We start from the raw sequence: 12,159 nt of genomic DNA on the forward strand, positions 1-12,159 counted from the left end.
TCTTGCACTGAAAAAGTTGTTTATTCTGTCCCCCTGTCATGTGGCAAGCAGCATGTAGGCCAAACAGGTCGATGTCTCAATGAAAAATTAAGGGAGCACAACTATAACGTTTCCAAAGCGTTCAGTGGTCATCTCGCCAAACATTGCCGCGATTGTGTTTCCAAATGTCGGCCGGCGCTGGATCAGAGCATAGTGATAGGGAAGCATGACAACCAAATCGTGCGGGAAATTTCAGAAGCCAACGAAATCTTAAAGTTAGGACAACAATGCGTAAGCACTCCATCTATCTCCCTCTCAGATAAGGAGTGTCAGTACTTGGCGCAGCGCACCCCTCCCGGTAAATGAAGATTACTTAGGCCTGTCCCACGGTTCGATTGCGACCATGATTTTTGTGTTACGTCATTTGTACTTATCTCGTTTCGTCATGACCACTGTGAGTTTTTGCCTTCCCAAAATTCTTATCGTGACACGCCAAGGAATACGTGATGTATCTATTCCTTTCATGTTATCATGTATAAAAACTTTTCTTTTCCCTCTCCTGTTCTACTTTTTCCTTTTTGTGGTTATTGCCAGTGTTCCTGCAAAACCGCTGGCAACCGCAATAAAATTTCAGTTGTAAGTCAGCGCTGTGTCCGTTCCTTCTTCCTTTTGTGTCCTGTTTTATTTGCGCTGTTACCAAGCAAGATAATGTACCAACTCGCCCAGTCGTCTGTTTTGGCTAGGTAACTTCGTAAGCGTGCCTTCCATCGCTCTTACGGATAAAGAACTAGGCTTCCTGCAGGGACACATGCGCGAGACTTAGCTGGCCGAGTGGGATGGCACACGACTATGACTGTACGCCGGTTGGTTATATATTTGTTTACACTTCGCTTTTATTCTCGATTGTAAGTGTTATCAGGTGTTACGTGTCCCAAGTAAACGTTTCAGTTAAAGCCTAGCGATCGTCCTGTGTGCTTCTTTCTTGGTCCGTGTCTTTTTCGCTGCCAATATAATATCAAGTCAGCACCAACTAGCCCAACTTTCAGCTTTAACGAGGAACGACCTTTGATTTGAGTTTTAGGGGAACGTCTACAGCACTGCGTAATACTTTGCTCCCTGCTCTTACCCAACTTGTCTCCCGACACCCCCCTCTCGTGCACACCTGAATTTCTAGCATGTTCTAGGTTTTTTAAAGCCAAGCTTTCTATGCCTCGCTGATGGCGCCGTTCGTCACGCAAGACGCACTGTAGAAAAGCCAACTTTGCACTTCGCCTTAGAAGGCATATCAAGCGCCTCGAAGGAAACACTGTGGTTGATTCCCCTGTCATAGGAATCGGTAAAACACGAAAGTGAAATGGGCAGCAAAATCTGCGGCTGAGCATGATTTGCGGGTCGGCGGCTGTCTTGTGGGTGGGCTTGGCGAGCGACGTCCTGCAACCGGGTCGCTTCGGCAAAGGTGTACTGGCGTCGTTTCCGGGACAGATATGACGTCAGTGAAATCTTGGTGTATCCCGGATAAAACACTTTCGTGTTGAAATATAAAACTCTAAAACGAACAACCGTACGTATAACGTACTCTGTAGTACTAAAGTGTGCTTCCCCGCAAGAAGACCCTGCGTGCTGGGGTGCACCCTTTACAGGTCGCTTGCTTCGTTGTACTGGCGTCATTTCTGGGACGGATATGAAATCAGCAAAATCTTCGTGTATCCGGGAATAAAACACTTTCGTGTTAAAATAAACCCTTACCGTGGTCTGGATGGAACCTGGCTCCCTCGCGTTATGGAGCCGACGTCTGTCTGATTACGTTCGAAGCCGTTTGGATACTGTACTTTGACTTTGACTCAGGTTAATTAAGAGAAAGCTTCGCGTTTTAATCTTTTTTTCTCTTCTTAGAAAAGGGGCTTTTGATTTTATTTTCTACAAAAAATGGTAGACCTGGCGCTCTTTGGCCTCAGACGCCCTTGCGCCCCTAAAACAAGCATACCACTACTTTATTAAAAGTGGTCTGGCAAGGATAGTGTGGAATGGAGTCTGTACTCCCCCTTTCAAAAATACCCCGCACCATCCCCGACGGGCGCCACCTGACTCAGCCTGCACCAGCCATGACTGACTAATCGCACCACCCTTTCCCCAGGAACATCGAAGTGGCCTCCATCCTCTCAATCAGTTATCCAGTTCAATTCTGTTCTCGCTGTTATGATCTAGTCTCCCTTAACTTACGACGTAACGAGGCGTCGGGTTTGTATCTGTAGAGAAATAACAACAGGGGCAGCGCTGACATTTCTGGCACCGAAAAGGCAACTTTGTTCAGCAGATGAGCGATTCACACGTAGTTTGCGTTGTGTGGTGGGTTCAAAAAGCTTGCTATTGATTTGCCTGCGCGCTTTCTAAGACACATCCCGGCCGACCTTCAGAACGATCCGCTGTTACTGTAAGTGAGCTCCGCGTATTTCTCTTTGTGTGTGTGCTTTGATGACAGACCGCCACTATTAGCGCCGAAACAGTACGCGAAAGCAAGAGAACATGATATCAAGCAGGCGTTCAAAGTCGCTTATCTCCTCTTTTCGGTTTCAGATCGCGCATTCAAACCAGACGCATTCTGCCGCCGTTGTTTACACCGACAATGCAGCAGCCAACACAAAGATTACTTCTCGTCCTTTCATTCTTATCTCGATCGCCGCTCGCGAGCAGCACAACGTTATTGTTTACTCTACTGCGACGTCTTGCGTTTCTCTGTACATAACCGAATCTTTCGCTGGTTGTTTGTGGTTCGCGTCGCACCAACGGGAAAATCCCGGGCGTAAATTGAAGCCCTTCAGGAAGCGGCGGCAAGCTCCCGCGGCGTTTCCGGCGGCCTCTGTTTTGTTTTAGGCGTGAGAAAAGATGTTCGGTCTAATTGTAAGCGCAATCTAGGCTTAGCGAGTTCGCCGCTTCGAATGCGCGTCCAAGCCCGCCGTATGCTCCCTCCAATCTTCTCCCGTTCAAACAAGCGTTCTCCCCCTCGGCCTCCCCGTGTTCATAAGCGCTCGAGTGTAATCTACCCAGCGTGGGCCAAAGCTCGATTGAGTTTCGACGAACGCGTGAGTCGGTCGAAAAGCAAAAGTAGATGCGGGGATGCACGAGCAACATCCGCGCGCGCTACCGTATCATTTGCGCCGCGAGCGGAGGCAGTCGCTGCGCGGTGCTTCTACTGGCTTCGCGCTGTAATTAGCGCGCGGGGCCGCCGATTAACGCTCGCTAGTTAGCGACACCACATGGCGAGCGTTTGCTGCTTGTTGCTGTTGCAGTGGAGCGCTTTGTTGGCTGGCTCTTTGTGCGCGAGGCGCGAGAGGACTCTGTGAAGTCCCAACTGGCTTCTTCTCAACGTCGCCTCCTGCTTTTCTTTTCAGCCCCTTCTGCCCAGCGCCGGATCCTGTGGAGTGGACGAAACGCTTTGAACTGTGAGGCGATAATTTGCGGCGCCGTGAAATTTGTCGTGGAAGAGGGAGCTAATCCGCAACTTTCCTTTTTAGACTGAGTCAAGTCAAGTCATTCCGTTAATATCAATGGAGAAATAAAATAAACAATACTAAAAACGTGATCATCTGCATTGTGTCTCATCCCTTGCCTTCCTCCTTATTTTACCACCCACAATTTTTCGCGAGTTTGTAGTTCTGGACATGCAAAGGCTTTCCTTCTGTTCTCAGGAACCTTGTGCAAAGCGGGTGAAGGAGCAAAGTGGCCTGAATAAAACTTTAAGATCAATGCAGAAGCTGCGTTTCTTTCCCGCTTCTTTTCTTTTTAGTTCAAGAAGGCGTTAAAGGCACGCACTTCCCCTATTCTCTATTGTTTTTTCTCTAACGTTCAGACGTTCATATTCCGTTGTTCCTTTCTATCTTGGTTACCATTCCCCAAGGCCCACCATTTTTGCGTGCGCGTTGTTGAGATGTTTCCCAAACCGGTCATTAACAAACGTCTGGTCGGCTTTATGGGATGCTTTGTAGAGTTGAGGAGATGAAGAGTTTGTAGACAATTGATTTTTAAGGCGTAGCATTCTTTGCCGTGTACTCCCACAGCGAGAACGTGTAACGTCCTGCATTTCTACAAAAATGAATATATCGCGGAAGTTCCACCTGTAATCGCTATAATATCGTAAATGGATAAAATTCCGTTTCTGCTTTGGTTTTGTGGCCTTCTTTTTTAAAGTGTCTATCTAATGCGTTTATTGATGCAACTGAAGCAAAGCCGGCCAATAGTCGACACATCACTGTAATGACGTCATTACAGCGGTCGAAGAACGCCAAGAGCGGGAAAGAGAGAAAACAAGCAAGTTTTTAAGTTATGTGATGGGCATAGAGCAGCAATTTTTGACTGAGCTGCTTTGTGACCTTCTACTACAAGTACCGGATCTGTTTGTTGACTACGTTCTGGAAGCATTTAGGATTTCGAAAAGGTTAAAAAATGGTTGCAGGGTCCCTTTACGGCGAAAGCCTGAAGTGTCCGATTCGGCAAGAAACCGGCTTTTCCGTTGTTGTAAGGAGCAAACAAAAGAACATTTGATTTCCTATAGGAACTCAACCAGCGCCTGTAGAGTTTGGAAGTACCGTATTTACTCGATTCTAAGCACTTCCTTTTTTCCAAGATAGCGATGCCCAAAGTCAGGGGGAGAGGAGGGGGTGCTTAGCTTCGAGAAACCTAAAATGACCCCCCCCCCCCCCCCAAAAAAAAAAAAATACACACACACTTTACGGCAGTAACTGGGGGAGACAGGCGCAAGGAATAATGTTTTAACAACAAACAATAAAAGAGTAGGCGCAGACAGTGAACTCAACGTTTACGTATGATACTCACAGCGTCCTCAGTAAACGCGCACAGGTGTTGCCCCCAAAACCGGCGTGGTGCACAGTGCCCCACGATGGTGCGCACCAGCCGGAGCGTTGATCAAGGACAAACTGAGCGGTTCTACCCAAGCGCAATCCCTTAAGCTAAGAAAGCAATTCATGAAAACGTTCACAATAGGCAATACAGCAGCGTAACGTAACAGAACGCTACTAGAAAGCGGTATCTATTGAAGGACAATGATTATATGCACACACAAACCATACTCGTCACACATACGCGACTACGTATTCACCGCTTCCACTTAACAGCTACATACAAGCTGCTTCTCGCCTTCGTTAGAGCCATCATGCGAGTGCCTGGTTTGTTCCGCCCTTTCGCTACAGCAAAGCATGTAGGTCTTCATGGTCTAGGCACTCCAGGGACTGTTCGTGATAATTCAATCGAACGAAACGAATGCAATTCTTCAACTGGGTGGTAAATCATGCAGTCTTCTTTGCAGTACACGAAGTTCGCGTCCTCATTTACAATCTCTGGCCGTTGTTACCGCACGTTCGGAGGCTGTCGCGTCGTTGATCGATGAATTCGCTAGCAAGTCATCCTTGTAAGCTGCAATATACAGCTCCTTCCGCCTTGACACGAGTGCGTCGATGCGCCGTCGCCGCAGCAGACGGCGGAGGAAGCCCTTCCCCGGCGTCGTTCGCTATGTATTTTGGGATTGCACCCCGGCGCCCCGTTGACTCTCTCGGTGCGCGGCAGTGCAACCGAAAATTGCCCCATGTCGGTGCGCCCCGGTTTATCGAGGACGGATGGTGCACACCGGCGCGGTTTATCGAAGATGAAAAGGCGAACCGGTGCGCCCCGGTGTGCACCGGTGCGGTTTATCGAAGATGCTATCAGTCACTGTCAATACCACTCGAGTGTGTAGCACCGTTTGAGCCACTGCTCTCAGTATCAAACAGCGTGTTGTCTTTTGTTCCATCAAACATCTTGTTCAAATGACTCAAGTGCAGTGAAAGGCTCAAAAACCGAGAGAAAAAACGCGTTTGGCGGCCTGGGCCGTATAAATCTATAGCCTGGGCACAGCGCGGCTTCTCGCAGAAAAGGGGCTCCTTAGATTAGCAATGAAACTTTTCTTCCAATTTTCTTTCTGAAAGTAGGGGAAGGGGGATGCTTAGAATCATGAAAATATGGTACTTTGCCACCGCGCCATTTCAGCACGTCACCAGCGAAGGAACAAGAGTTAGCCTAGTATGGGTGGCACTGACGTCACATCGTAAGAAAGTTGGACACGAAGGCACGTGAGTAGAACGGGTGCACGTCAGCCATGGAAAACTGATTCTGGAGCCCATCTTCAGCCTGACTGTTGAAGTACTTCGCGCCAAAAGACAAAGATACTAAAACGAAGAAACACGCAAACACGATGTAATGGTAAAGAAGTGTTAAAATATCAAGCTGCAGCAGTCAACCAACTGTTCAAGATTGTATTGTTTTATGGTGGTCCCATGAGTCGAGTAAAGCATAGTGCAAAGTCAGTTGGCCTGACGGGGTAGTGAACGAAAAAAAAAGGAGAAAAGAGAGACATGATGAAAAAAGAAGGAGAAGCGTTAGAAGTTGGGCAAGTTGAAAATGGGGCTGCTCACCGAATCTACACGAAACTATCATTTTGTTTAAACATGGTCAGCAGATTATACGTGAACTTGTGGAAGCTTGTGGACAGAAAAGACACGTGCGTAAGCCAGGCGAGGGTTTTGCTCCATTCAAACGAGATTGAATGTCGGAGGGGCTCATAATTTGTTTTTGGCGCCTGTATTGATTCGCTTTCAACGTCGTTTTTTAGTCCCTTTCTGGCAAGTGCTTTTTCGTGTTTTTTTGCTTGTTTGTTGTTAGGGGGTGTGGCTTCTTTTGCCTATATATTTCCTTTCATCCTAATAAAAGTAAGTTGTGAGACCATCGCCTGTCCTGTGCGCTTTTCTCTGTGTCCCGTGTTGTCTGCGCTGGTTACATCCAAGGAAAAAAAAGTGTAAAGCACACTCAACGTTATGATTACTGGTTTGTGGTGTATGTTGTTTCTTCGCTGCTGTTACCGTTATTGGACGTGCTTTGTTTGCAATTAGTCATGTAACAGTTAAAAAAAACGAATCGTCCTATTTTCAGGCGTTTCCTTTTTGCTTCGCCTGTAGAGCGTGCTCTGCCACAAGAAGAGTTTTGCTGCAAGAAAGCCAACTGCGGAGGGAATGTATTGGGATAGCGTGAAATCGTTTCATTTAACATCTTGGTTTGAAATGCACTGCAGGATAGTGTGGCACCTCGCTTGCTACGCTTTTCTTTCGATGAACCTTTAGGTGTTTCACCAGATAGAGACATCAGTAAAAGTCCATTTGGTTGAAATCTTCCCTAGAGAGAACTAATGTCCCCTCGCGCTTTATTTCCTTTTGTTTGGCTTTTAAGTCGAAAGCCTTAGGTTCCATATGCAGCCACGAATCAGCAGTGAACGTTTTCTGGGAGTAAATCCGGTGCGAATCTAGAAGGGCAGCGATTGTTAAAGGGACCCAGCAACACTTTTCGATAAGCGCTTTCACTCTTTCCTTCGCGTCTGGAAGCACTGCGAAAGCATTAGTTGTCACCAGCACGGAGCGGCACTGCGTGATTTGCTCGTCGCACCAGATACGCCTTCCATTTCTGCTTTGTTTTTGTGGCTTGTTTTTTCAGTTACTATCGAAAACCTTTCATTGCTGCAACCGAAGGAAAACCGGCCAACAGCCGCTACATGGTTTTAGTGACGTAATTCGAGCCGTCGAAGAACGTCAAGACCGGGAAAGAGAGAAAAATCTTTTCAGCAAGTTTACAGCTTATCTCATGTGCATAGAGCAGTAATTTTTGGCTGAGCTACTTTGCGACCCCCTAATCTAAGTACTGGGTGTGTTGCTTGGCTACGTTCTGCAAGCACTTAAAATTAAAAAAAGAAGTTGAAAAAGTGTTGCAGGGTCTCTTTAACGACAACTGGTCAAGGCGATCAGCACCGATTACAGCAGTCATTCATGTGGGCGAGTGCTAGGCAGTGGTGCTGAGGCAATTCTTAGGATGTCTCCTGCACAGAGGCGAACGTGCACCGAGTAGTTTCTATAGTAACGCACACCACACTTCTCGTATACAATGGCTAATACAAGAGATGTTCGTCCATTGCATATGCGCAACGTAAAATGAGTGTCTTTCATCTCTCCCGTATAGTTTCTTGTCACGATAGTCGCCCGCCGATAACTACGCGTTCGTCCGGCGTCCCCAACGTCCCTTCAATGACGACTTTTTAGCGGTGTACTCGCTGTCTGATCGCAATCCCGCCGAGCACCTCGGCAAGAGGGAGTATCACACGTGAGAGAGCCGCTGCAACTCGGGCGTCTTATCGCAACCTGACCGAAACCACGCCCACTTGCTGCAGACCTGTCATCCTACCTCACGCGAGTTGCACGAGTCATCTGCATACACATTCGAATCGAGAGATATCTCTCAGACGACTTGTGCCGACCGACGCGGTTGTCCAAAAAGAAAAATAATGTACCGTTGCGAGTGTCGAAAAAACGCGATAGGCTACCCAGCACCGTTCGTTCCTTTGTTCGCCATTTCGCATATGCACGAACGCGAACTAGCGCAGAGGGAATGAAGCTTAATAGAGGTATCGGGCAACACCACCGAGGCTTCAAGAAGGCGTGCGCGGTGCGGTTGTTATCAGAGGAGCTGACCGTTGAAGACCGAAAAACTTGATTAAGATTGTAAAATAACCCTGAACACGGTGTGGTGTCCGAATGAGCTCGGCGGACTGAAACATGTCAGGGAAGACGGTTGACAGGACTGTTAATTAGTCATTGAGTGTGCGCTGAGTGAACCACCCTTGTGACGGCAGCGTGTTGGTTGGCCCAGTAGGCGTTCCCGGAGCGCGCACGCGGTAGTTTTTCCTTTGTGAGAGACACGCCCACTTTTCGCTACTGTCCGGGAGCGAGATGAGAAAATCGATGCACACGCGCGACAGTGGACGCCATCGGAGACGCGCACGGTTCGAGACAGGGCAGTCGTCTATACCTGCGCGAACTGCGCGACGCTTCGAGAATGCTGCCCGCCCGAGCTAATCAACGGCTTGACACTGGGGAGTTCTCCGAGTTTGTCACGGTCCCGATGGAAAAGGATGGTGCGTTTATCTGCACTGGTTCGGAAGACTCCGACCGTCTAGACGAGGGGATGACAGGGAGGCTCGCAAATAGTTTCATGAAATTGCAAGTTTAGTCAGATATCTAAAAAAAGGAAAAAAAAAGAAAAGGTGCACAGTCGAAACTTTTTACAACGAAGTAGTGACGGGGCAGCAAATTAATTCGTTATATTCGATACTCGTTGTAACAGTATCAGTAAAAATCGGCTTAAAGAAATCGGCAATCTGGCTAGCGCAAAAATCTTAGATACAAAAACACTATACTGTCACGTAGACAAAGACGACGCAACTGTCTTGAAGGCAAAACAAGTTTATTGGAGCGAACTAGTGCTCCCCTACAAACTCAAAGAATGCACAGGCGGCGAAACAGCAGTCAACAAAGTGACATGCGCAGACTGGTGTCGGCGAATCGAATACCTCGTCGTCTGCTCTGCAGGCTTTTATCTTTCGGCGCGAGTGTTTCTCGAACCGTCGATTTACATCTAGAACATTGTAGATCAAAGAGGATTATTCTAGGCTAGTGACGCTAGGGCGAAACGCTCTCCTTATAAGAATGAGATAACCCATGCGGCATAAAAATAAGGAATGGAACACGCGCTTCGCTTGGGACACAGATAACACAGCCGGGCGCGGCCGGGCAGTAAAAACAAAACTTAAACAAACAAACGCAATGCATGGTTCGCGGCAATATGCTAGGCTTCGAACCCCCTATAAACGAAGTAATCCTTCCCTGCCTCCGTGTGGTATTCAAACTGAACGGACCAGAACCGGACAAAGTGAAATCACCACAAAAATATGTGCAGGCGGCAAAACAGGCCTGCGTTCTTATTTATTCGTGGTAGGATGTGTTCTTCGTCAGGCGCCTTTTCGCCGCACTTTTCCACGTTGTCTCCGCACGAAAGCGCCTTTTCTACTTCCGCATTTCTTTGACGTCGGAAGCTTTTCCAAGTAGTCTATCAGCCTTCCTCAAATATTTCTTCGTTATAGCCGATATGGCGCGCGGCTCACGCAGTTTCAGTTTTGCTATAAACAGAATAATAGCCACTGGAATAAAGCGTAGCCAGCCAAAGTTTATATTTAGTTCGCAATAGCCGATAATTCCCTACATCAGTGTTCGTTATAACGAGGCTCAACTGCATTGTAAATAAAGGATGACACCAAAAGGTGTAAACAAAAAAAAAAGAGAAGGTTAACTTTTGAACTGTTTAAACCAAAATATGTATACAGTTAAACCTGGATATAACAAAGTTTACAAGAAATTCGCAATTTTTCGTTACATGCAGGTTTTCGTTACATACCGGTTTCGAGTTCAGGCTCGCGTGAATGAAGCAGTGACGAAACCAAAATGCTAGACATCAGTGATAGTGAACTCATCCTTAATGAATTTATTCCACAGTGAAAAACTGCGTGATTTGCGCCTGATGCTTTCCCACGAACTTAGTCACTACACGGGACTCCGAAGTAGCAAGGTCACTTAGCCCCGTATTCGCAAACGTAACTTAAGTATCACTTTTGCCCTTTGTCGCTTTTCGGTGCCTTAACCCGTTTCAAGGGCGCAACTTATGAGGGCGCCTTTTCCCGAACTTGATGCTCTTTGCCGCATTCAAAAGTGTTGCCAGGATGCTAGCTGGGATACTGTACCGAGCGGCGACGTTCTTCTTTCTCGCCGGTGGAGACAGCATTTAAAATACTAGTTTGTCTTGAAAAGACGAACCGCTTCGTCTTCTGGCAGCAGAACACGCGCGACTACACTCCGACAGGCAGTTCTGGCACCTAATCGACACCGCACTCACACTGGAAACGCACGTTAGTTCGCGGTGCGGGCGAAGTTCGCTTAATTAGTGCATTTCTCCGGTCGATTTTTCAGAAGTGCAAGAAAAAATTCGTTCCATCATGGTCAACCGTAGCAACGCCTTCGTTACATAGAGGTCGCATACTTGCGGGTTTCAATGGGGCCGGCAATGGGGAATTAAAAAAAATCACGCATCTCCACGAAGTAAATCATGACGAGTGGGCGATGCACTGGGGATCGTTCTTGCCATAAATTACCCGTGGCATTGACCACTCGCGCATGTAAAGGAGTGACAACGCGTGTGTACAGTATACGTAATTCCAATCCAATCCAACCCAATCCGATACAATCCAATCCAATTCATTTCAATCCAGTCCAAATCCAATACAATCCAACCCACTCCGATACAATCCAATACAATCCGTTTCAATCCAATCCAAATCCAATTCAATCCAATACAATTCAATGCTCCTCGCGCATGCGCAACGCTGTGTACACGGACACCAAGGGACAAACCGTTAAATCCGGGAATTTGTTGCATGGAGGTTCGTTACATCCAAATTTAACTGTGTACCCTTGTCTGACCCTGTGGACAGACAAGGCAACTTCTCATTTTGGTGTTGAAATTATGGGGGGCTGGGTGGTTCAGCCTTGACAGCTTTCGGGGGACGCAATGGCGGGGAAGGACACCATCTCCCACCTGCCGGCCTCCCCCAAAATGGAGCGGTGGGCCCCACGCCTCCTCCCAGCCGACTGAACGCCCGGTGGCCTCTTCCTCTTGAAGGGCTCCCAGAACGACACTTGTCCCGGTGTCTTCCTAGCCCCGCACGCGCACATGCCCGCCTCGACAGCAGAGAGAGAGAGAGAGAGAGAGAGAGAGAGAGAGAGAGAGAGAGAGAGAGAGAGAGAGAGAGAGAGAGAGAGAGAGAGAGAGAGAGAGAGAGAGAGAGAGAGAGAGAGAGAGAGAGAGAGAGAGAGAGAGAGAGAGAGAGAGAGAGAGAGAGAGAGAGAGAGAGAGAGAGAGAGAGAGAGAGAGAGAGAGAGAGAGAGAGAGAGAGAGAGAGAGAGAGAGAGAGAGAGAGAGAGAGAGAGAGAGAGAGAGACTTTTATTCTGTTGAACCCCTTGCGGGAGGCCCAACAGCCAAGGCATTGGAGTCTCAGCGGTGGGCCTCAGCCGGTGCCTATGTTTCCAAGCTCCCGCACCTCAGCGGCCCGTGTGAGAACAGCCAAGTCCCCCCGGTCCCGCACGCCCCGACACCTGGGTGCCCTCGTGAGGGCGGGTCACCGGTGCCGGCGCGTCCAGAGACATGCGGACCAGCCGCAGTTGGACCTCCGGGTCGTTGCTGTGCGGAGCTGCCTCTCAGTCATG

Source organism: Haemaphysalis longicornis, unplaced genomic scaffold (genome assembly GCF_048455015.1).
Source record: "Haemaphysalis longicornis isolate Haplotype H1 unplaced genomic scaffold, Haemaphysalis longicornis Haplotype H1 scaffold_12, whole genome shotgun sequence".
Classification (NCBI taxonomy): Eukaryota; Metazoa; Arthropoda; class Arachnida; order Ixodida; family Ixodidae; genus Haemaphysalis; species Haemaphysalis longicornis.